The sequence below is a fragment of the Sinocyclocheilus rhinocerous genome, unplaced genomic scaffold (assembly GCF_001515625.1).
Source record: "Sinocyclocheilus rhinocerous isolate Xijiao unplaced genomic scaffold, SAMN03320098_v1.1 scaffold82, whole genome shotgun sequence".
NCBI classification, from domain to species: Eukaryota; Metazoa; Chordata; class Actinopteri; order Cypriniformes; family Cyprinidae; genus Sinocyclocheilus; species Sinocyclocheilus rhinocerous.
The window spans coordinates 1,724,104-1,733,306 of record NW_015644168.1 but is presented as its reverse complement, the minus strand read 5'-3'; positions in this window follow the sequence as shown (position 1 = coordinate 1,733,306).

Below are 9,203 nucleotides of genomic sequence, written 5' to 3'. Positions count from 1 at the left end.
GGGAGCGCCACTGTGACTCTAGACTCTGCGGAGTACGAGAAGTGACGCCCCCAGAATGAGGGGATGGAACGCGGTAGGTTGGGACTGCTCCCGCCCAGCAGTCCCTGCTGACTGCCTCAACCTCCTCAGAGGAAGAGAGGTAAACATGTGCTCTTAAACACAATGCGGACAGTCAGCTGACTCTGCTCACAAACTGTGTGTATCCCCACCCAAAATGTAGCGCGGGCAGGGAAGACAGAAAGCTGATGCCGGTTTCACCGCATGTGCTTTTATGCTTTCTGGTCGCTACGTCACCCCGCCCGTGACGTCTCGCCCATCCATTGGACTGATTACACATGTGATTCAGAGCATGGTCACGCTGGAGGCGTTCCCGTAGCGTTTCGACGCAGCTCGAGTTCCTGAAAGGGAACTCCCAGTTCACAAGTTGTAATTCCGAGTTCTATGAAGACATGAACGCTTTTTTCAAGTTGGTATCTCCTAATTACGGTAATTACAATATGGCTTGAACGCACCTTTTCCACAGCATTAAGGTAAGTTCGTACAAAACAAATTTATGAACCGCTCATTTTAAAATGTTCCCGGTCTACTGACGTTTGCTATGACATCTGCTTCAGGCATTACAATTCACATGATAAATTTCATTTGAATAAGTAAATATTCAGTTTGAAAAAGTGTACTACAATAAGTAGCCTAAATCCACTTCACCAGCTAATTAGACTACTCTTCAACAGTGATGCTATAGAGCTACCGCAAAAACGGAAGATCAAAGACAAAATTCTAAAGACGACCGTATATTTGACTGTTGCACAACTCTGAAAGAAATTCAGTGCCGTTCAGGTTATCAAAGCACACGTGACACGTTAACCGTTACGTTTTCTCCAATGATAGAGCTTTGGACTGTGGAATAGCCTAATATGAACATCTCTAGCGTGTCAGTGTCTGTTTACTGCACACAACGTCGATAAGCTGCAACAGGTAAGCATATTGATTTCTGACTTTTAATTAATCTTTATTATGAACCGAGATCTTTTAGTTTATTTTGTTTTCAGTTTATACGTGAACAAAACTTGTCTAAACTTGCAGCTCGCTGTGCGCCTTCCATCCAATAATTGCAACAAGCTTTGTGCTTTGTTACTTTGATATAAAACAAAGTCTGGGCTCTTACTGAAACTTTTGGTATTTCAGTAAAACATTTATTTTTGTGCATCACTAGTCACAACCCTGCTGTACTTGTAAAAATTTCAGCAGATTATTTAGAAACATTTGGGTTCCACTCTGGCACATCAAAGATAACGATGCCCTGGATTAACCTTAGTCCATACTCAAAAAAACACTTTATACACCAGTCAATAAACATGAACCAGTGTCTGTACATCAATAAGATAACTCCTCTTAAAAAGATTCAGGACCTCTTTGAAGCATCTTGCATATTAGAGATATAGTCTTGGCGTTATGGTGACTGCTCAGTAAGGCACAACAACAAACACATCAACAAAATTGGTAATGACACCACAGTAATTTGGCTAATCAACAACAATAAAATCTGCATACAGAGAACAGGTGGCAGATTTGACAATGTGATGCCATAAGAATGATCTGACCGTGAACAACAACAAAATAACATTGCAGACTTCAGGAGACATGGAGGTTTCTTAGCTGAGAATGATGCCAAAACTTCAATACTCTAGAATAGATGGCCTACATTATGAACCATGTAGTCTGTCAAAGCTTATATTGCAACACAAGCCTGAAACTGTGATAAATGCTCTAGGTTTAACATTTATCAACTGACTGCATTTATTGTATTATTCGGAATTATTCATAAAATCTGTTTACATACACATTCAGAGTTAGTTAACAAAATCTTGCTTTCTAAAAGTAACTGAACTGATATTGAAGTTATTGTCAAAACAACCTGAGAAAAATTTAAGTAACAGTTCACACCAAAAACTGAAATTTTAACACCATTTATTGATTCTGATTGCATCCTAACCCCATAATTTTCTTTATTCCATGAAACACGTTTTTCCATACAATGGCAGTGGATTGCAATTCAGAATATAAAGCTATATTATCATAGCAATATCATAGAAATAGTCTCCTGATGTCATATGATCGCATTTATTTATTTTTATTTTTGGGTGAACCATTCCTTCATATAGGAATAGGAAGGAAATAATTTAGGAAGAATATTGTCATGTCACAGTTGCAACTTTAGTTATGTTGTTTAAGGCTGGCTAAAACTCTTAATAAGACTGAACGTTGAACTAGGAACCATGCAATAAAACAACAAGTCTACAAACCTGGAGTAGGATCACACAGGAAAAGCACAGAAAGCCATTTACCCAATCCTCTTGAGCCTCTATATCCCTTCTCCTCTTCCACCAGGCTCAGGTTACTAAAAGTTTACTCAGAGTGCCAAAAGTTCATTATAATGCTTACATACTACATATAATGTATCTTGTGAATTCACTGTTCCGTCCTTTTTAAGTAAATATCTGCAAATGGCAAAATGGTCTCAGTTTCATAACAGAATGTTGGATCGTAATGAAGATTTGAGTTTCTGATGAGAATAACTTTCCACGTCCTAAATAAGATTTGATCCTTAGATCACGAGATTCCCAGAAGAAGTCCTATTAAATTTTATTATCTGGAATTTAGGGATTTTTTTTTTTTTTTTTTTTTTGCGCATTTACAGAAAACTGGAAAAGAATGCTTTGGGATTCTGTATTCGGAAACTTACTGTATGGAGGTCAAAATAAATTTGTTTATAAAATATATTTACAAAAGCAAGCAAATTCACATTCACAAAAAAGAACGTTTATCAAAACCTAATTAATATTCACAAAATTAGATTCACAAATGTATTGCACAATTCATAACACAAGTATGTTTGCACATAAATGATTTTATGTTTAGAAATTGATTGTTGAATCTTTATTTTCAAATTGCCATGTTTGTGGATCATTGTGGGTTTGGTTGTGCTTAGTTTGAGACATTCCTGCCAAGAACCAATCTACAATTTAATAAGAGTAAGATATTAATAAAAACTATAAAGGGTCTACTTTTATTTGTATACACTCACATTAACAACAATTGGCATGAGTTGAAAATGCATCTGTTTTCTAAAGGCATATATCTTATTGTCAAAAAATGAATCTGTCTAAATTTTTTATTTTGTATTGATTGATTAAAGGTGCACTAAGCAGTATTTGAAAAACGATTTTGACCACAGTGTCGGACCGAATCCCAAAACACATGTGTAGCCAATCAGCAGTGAGGGGGCGTGTTTTGTTATGACAGAGAGAAGAGAGTGCTCAATTTGAGTGCACAGCACGGATATTAGCAGATCGTGCGCAGCACGGAGATTAGCAGATCGTAGAGAGAGATGGCAGATTAAAAAAAAAAGTAAATAAGAAAATCAGAGAAACAAAACATAAAAAAAAAAAAGGGTTACGATCAGGCAAGAAGTAGGACCCACGTAAATATCGGAGCAGCTTTCCATGAGGTGGAGAGAACTCAAAGAGCGGGAAGGCCTGGAATCGGATGCCGAGGTTGCGTTGTCTCTTCTTGATAGGTGAGTAACGTTGATTTTGCTTTGTTTCACACACCTTATCCGTGCTGGCTTTTGTTTGAATATGCTTGTGTGTCATCTTCACTTGTTTCCGTGATTGTCGTTGCCATAGTTGTGTACGTACGTGTTGGGCGGAGATATCAAAATAGGGGCGAGGCCCTGTTGGGCTATGGGCATGTTTGTTTTGGTGCTTTCAAATATCAACACCTTTTGGCAAAATTCGCTTAGTGCACCTTTAAAGGGTTAGTTCACCCCAAAATGAAAATTATGTCATTAATTACTCACCCTCATGTTGTTCCAAACCCGTAAGACCTCCATTCATCTTCGGAACACAATTTAAGATATTTTTGATGGAATCTTAGAGCTCTCTGACCCTCCCATAGACAGCAACGCAACTGAAATGTTCCGAGACAGAAACGTAGCAAGGACATCGGTAAAACAGTCCATGTGACACCAGTGGCTCAACTTCAATTTTGCGAAGCTACGAGAATACTTTTTTGTGCGCAAAGAAAACAAAAATTATGATTTTATTCAACAATTCTTCTCCCCCGAGTTACTGTCTTCCGCCATCTTCAGAATTTTCCGCAACTGAAATGTTCCGAGACAGAAACGTAGCAAGGACATCGGTAAAACAGTCCATGTGACACCAGTGGCTCAACTTCAATTTTGCGAAGCTACGAGAATACTTTTTTGTGCGCAAAGAAAACAAAAATGATGATTTTATTCAACAATTCTTCTCCCCCGAGTTACTGTCTTCCGCCATCTTCAGAATTTTAATTTTGGGGTGAACTAACCCTTTAATGTTTAATCAAAATGCCAACCTTCCAGTCTTTTCTCTGGTGATGTATGCAGGACTTCTCCAATTTAGTCTGCTTATAGCATTTAAACCCACAACTCTGTTAATGTGTCCTTCAAAAACTGTGCTTTTCTTCTTTTTTTTTCTGTGTAATGGCCCTGTTTTGTAATCCAAACAGATCTGGCTGATGTTAAGCTGATAAGTGGCACTGGTTCCAGAAATATTTTCTGTACCAATCCAGTGCACCTCTAGCTCACTTGTCATCTTGACACATTTTAATAAGCATTAATTGTGGTAATTAGTAATCAGGAGCACAACCCTCATTATATCATACTTCCAAAGTCATTACAATTTAGCAAGACATTAGGCAGCCAGTGACACAGACCAGCTACAGGAGCAGGGGAGGAGGATCTGAATGCAGATTTAGTTGAAGGTTTCAGCCATCTTGGCACCTTTGAGATCAGGCCCACCTCCAAGGACTGATTCAGACACTCACCCGTGTCCCCAAAGAAGACACCTCCACACAAGCTAAGGGAACCGTTACTATGGTTTCCTGCAAAATAATTAAAATATCTGACACTTGTGAAATAATCTGCAGAAAACTATGTATTGAAGTAATTGCTGTCAAAGACAGTGGCAGTAGCTTAATCAATCGCATGCCTCTTTCCATAAATATATACTGTAGACCTGCACTGGTGTCGCTTTTTTCAGTGCATTATAGGCACAAGTATCACAGTGAGAAATATTAGATGTGTTATTATCCAAGTTGCTGGGCTTCAACATCCCTGTGGCCAGTGTTGGGAGTACATCACTACAATATCTTTATAGAAAAATCCTAATACTGAACATGAGTCATGTTTTTTCCTTACAAAAATTAACCATTCTTTTATTATAGTAAAAGTACAGTAACCGTGTTTTTTTTTTTACTAACCGATTCATGATTTATAAAAGATTTAATTATCGAATGGCGAATTCGGAAATAATCGCTTTAGTACATTCGGCAGGCAATTATACAATGATAATATTAAAATAGGGGGGCAAATCGGCTGCCAGGCCACCGGGAATTGTTTTCCGCATCGTGGAAATTATAGGGCCATATGTTTCTGAGTAGCTAGTCAGTGCAATTTGGGAAAGAAATCAATTAAATCTGTATGTGGATGTGTGTAAATATTCAAATGTAATTCCCTTTGTAATTGTTAACATTTTCATAAGTAACTGTAATTTAATTACACAGTTTTTCTTAGTAACTGTAACTGATTACAGTTACATTTATTTTGTAATTAAATTACGTAACGTCGTTACATGTAACTAGTTACTCCCCAACATTGCCTGTGGCCCTACATATAGCAAACAGTTTAGAAAATGGATTGATGGATGAATGGATAAAGTTTATAAAGTGTAAATGTAAAGTTCCTCAGTAGCTTCAAAGCAAGTTTGTTTATTGCTAAAAAAAATTACAGTCACGCAAATAAAGTTTTCAATCTGCTCAACAGCTCGGATACTATTTAGTTCCACCTCATGAGGTTGATGACTATCATTTTCTAGAGGATAATTGCCTCCTTTTACTGACCATTTGTTAAAAAGAAACAAAAAAAACTTTTAAGCCCCAGTTTTTGTGAAAAGGGTACAGTGAATGTTGAAACTGTTGTATTGGTATTGATTTTATTCGTTATGTTTAAACTATGATTGTATTATTTAACTCCTGTATGTTTATTGCTGTAGAAATGTCCAAGAATTAGGTTGAAGTGTTTGTTCTGAAGACTTCTTTATTTCTTTCTAGACTGAACTTTTCTCAGGGTCATCGTCAGTACAACGTACAATTTTGCTGAAACAGATTAAAAACTTTGCTATTCCCACACACTGCTTTCTTTATTCAGTTAGTTCATATCTGCAGCATTAACACTGAGTTCATCGCAGATTGAGCCAGAGAGGTAATGTGAAAATCCTCCTGCTGATAAGAGTTTAATTTGCCACCACCGGAAAGGAAAAGGCGAAAGAAACACATAATCACATTAGTTCATGAATTACTTGTCTGCGAGGTGAAATCTGTGGCCTTGTTCAGCACAGGTTTTAATACAATTATACCCAGCTTAAGAAATAGGTGAGAATGTGAATATTCCAAGGACATTTTTCCTTGTTGGGTCTGTTTTAGTCCCACCAGTTGTAGGTGAGACTGTGGATTGGAGAAAAGCATTAAACTCTAGCTAAAGGTAAAGCGCTACTCTCAATAGTTGACAGTGAACGCACTGACTAAACACTGTTAATCTCATTAAACCAAAGTAAATCAGAATGTGCCGGAAGCTTCAACTCCAATTAGTTTAAAAAAAAACACAATCCATTTAGATCAGTGATTCATCCTGTGCTTCATCTAACAAACATCAAAATAACAGCCATTAACCAGATTTACTTGAGTCACGATCGAATACTTGAGCTTCAGCTCGATGAGAGCCTTAAAGGGAGAGCCCATCTAAAAATAACAATTAATTACTCACTCTTATGCCATTCCACACAGATCACATTTACAAGAATATTCACCCAGCTCTTTTCAATACAGTGACAGTTCATAGCGACCATGTTTGTCAAGCTCAAAAAGGACATTACATTAAAAAAAATCAGTCATAATTTCAGTCAACATGATTTGTATGCTACATTCCAAGTCTCCTGAAGCCATATGACTGACAATCTGCTATTCACTGATAAGTTATTTACTGATAATCTTAACTTCCGCTGTAGCTCTCTTCCCCAAATGTCATCCACGTTCCTGTTCAGATTTAAAATGCGGCATTGATATGTTACACAATTCCTGATGTCATTGAAGTCAAACAACATAACTTGTATTTTATGTTGTAGCATAAAGCTGTATGCAAATTTCATGCTAGGCAAAAGCAGGCAGCCATCTCGGGCCTCCATATAAACACAAATGAGAAATGTATATATTGTCATATGGATGACAAATACCACTGTCTCTAAAATCAGTTATTTTCAGCACTGTTAATGCAAATCCAAAGTTTACACAGCTGCTGGAGGAGAAGTCGCTCTCTTTGTCATAGTTCAGTCAGTATATCAAGAACTCGGTCTAATTTGATACAATTTTCACTAATTTTCTTTCTTAAAATAACAAACTGAATGCAAAAACGAACCCACTATATTATAATAGGATAATATAGATCAGGCAAATATTTACAATTAATTTACAATTAATCAAGATTGATTTTAATATAATATAATGATTTATTATTAATGTAATATATTTTATAATTTAAATATACATCATTATTACAAAATTATTTTTAAACGATTTTATAATTTTTAATGTATGTTTAATATTGCCAAGATGTTTAAATGAACAAGTATACCATTCCACAAAGCAAACTTTTTTGTCTGAACTGAATGAATTACACATTGTACAGTAATAGTCATTTCCCCAGAAACACATGAAGCTGTGCTGAGACCTAAAATGAGTATTCAATATAAAATCATATTGGATGATCATTTTAATTAGTCTTACACCTACCAAATTGATAATACTGCTCACTGCTCACAGCACAGAAAGCTGAACAATAGAGAGAGAAAGCTCAGGGAAAATATATTAATTTGAGGAGAATCTTATTCCTGTCATTTCCTTGGACACCTAAATGACTCAAAACTATCCTATTGCTCCAGAAGACATTGAATAATCAGTATAGACTACATTTATGATACCTTTATGGTGATTTGTATGGTGTTACTGTAGATGGAAAAGAGTTGCATGAAGAGTTTTATAAATTTCTCTTTTTTTGTTCAATGTTTCTCCAACTTATCTTGAGGGTGAGTAAATAATGACATCTTGAGGTGAGCTTTTCCATCAAAAATGAATCCTCCCATAGTCAATACTAATAACACGGAATAATATCAGAGATACATCATCCTGTAAAGCGCATATAAAACTGGTAGCCAAAGCTTCTTGTCTTCATAATCTCCTTTCAGGACTTTGCACTCAACCTGTCTCTGATCCACACGTTGAATGCATCAGTTTCTTTAACAATCAATAAATACACAATACATCAGCAGCAGAGAGCAGTCGGGTGAGTCAAGGTCCGCTCATTCAGCCTAATTTGCTTTTCAATATCTCACTGTGGGTACAGCCTGCGGTCTACGGACCGGTTGTCTAAATGTCAGCGAAAAGGAAAAACTAATGGATGTGGGAGCGTGTCACACGAATCGACATGGTGAAACATCACTGTCTAGGGCATTATCTGTGACAAGGGCAACCGGCAGGGGTAAGGGCAAGGAGAAAGAGAGAGAGAGAGGGAGAGCGATAAAGAGAGAGAGAGGATGTTTCAGTTTGTTCTCATTTTGTTCAGTTTTATTGTTTAAAATAGAAAACTGAGGTACCTGTGTAGGTCATCGGATCTCTTCAAATATAAAAACGGTATATACCTGTACAGCATGATATGACACTGTCATTGGAAAGGGAGGTCTAAAACTAGCTTTGAAATGGATGTTACAGTGGTTTCATATTTGCAGAACTTAATATTTAAGATGAATGAGTGAGGGATAGAAGTCTAATCAGATCAACAGGTGTCGATCATTAATTAACTTAAATGATTTTAGCAAATGGCTGCAATATAACAAAGAGTGAAAAATTTAAGGGGGTCTGAATACTTTCTGTACCCACTGTATATATATATATATATATGCAGTTGCTGGTATTTATATGACAAAAGAGTAAGATGAAATTCTGTTTGGTTGTAATATAAATCAATGTGGTGTTAACAGTATAGCTGACTACTCGCATAAACACATACTCACATATCAATATCAGTTGTCTCTCTATATCACCCAGTAATATGT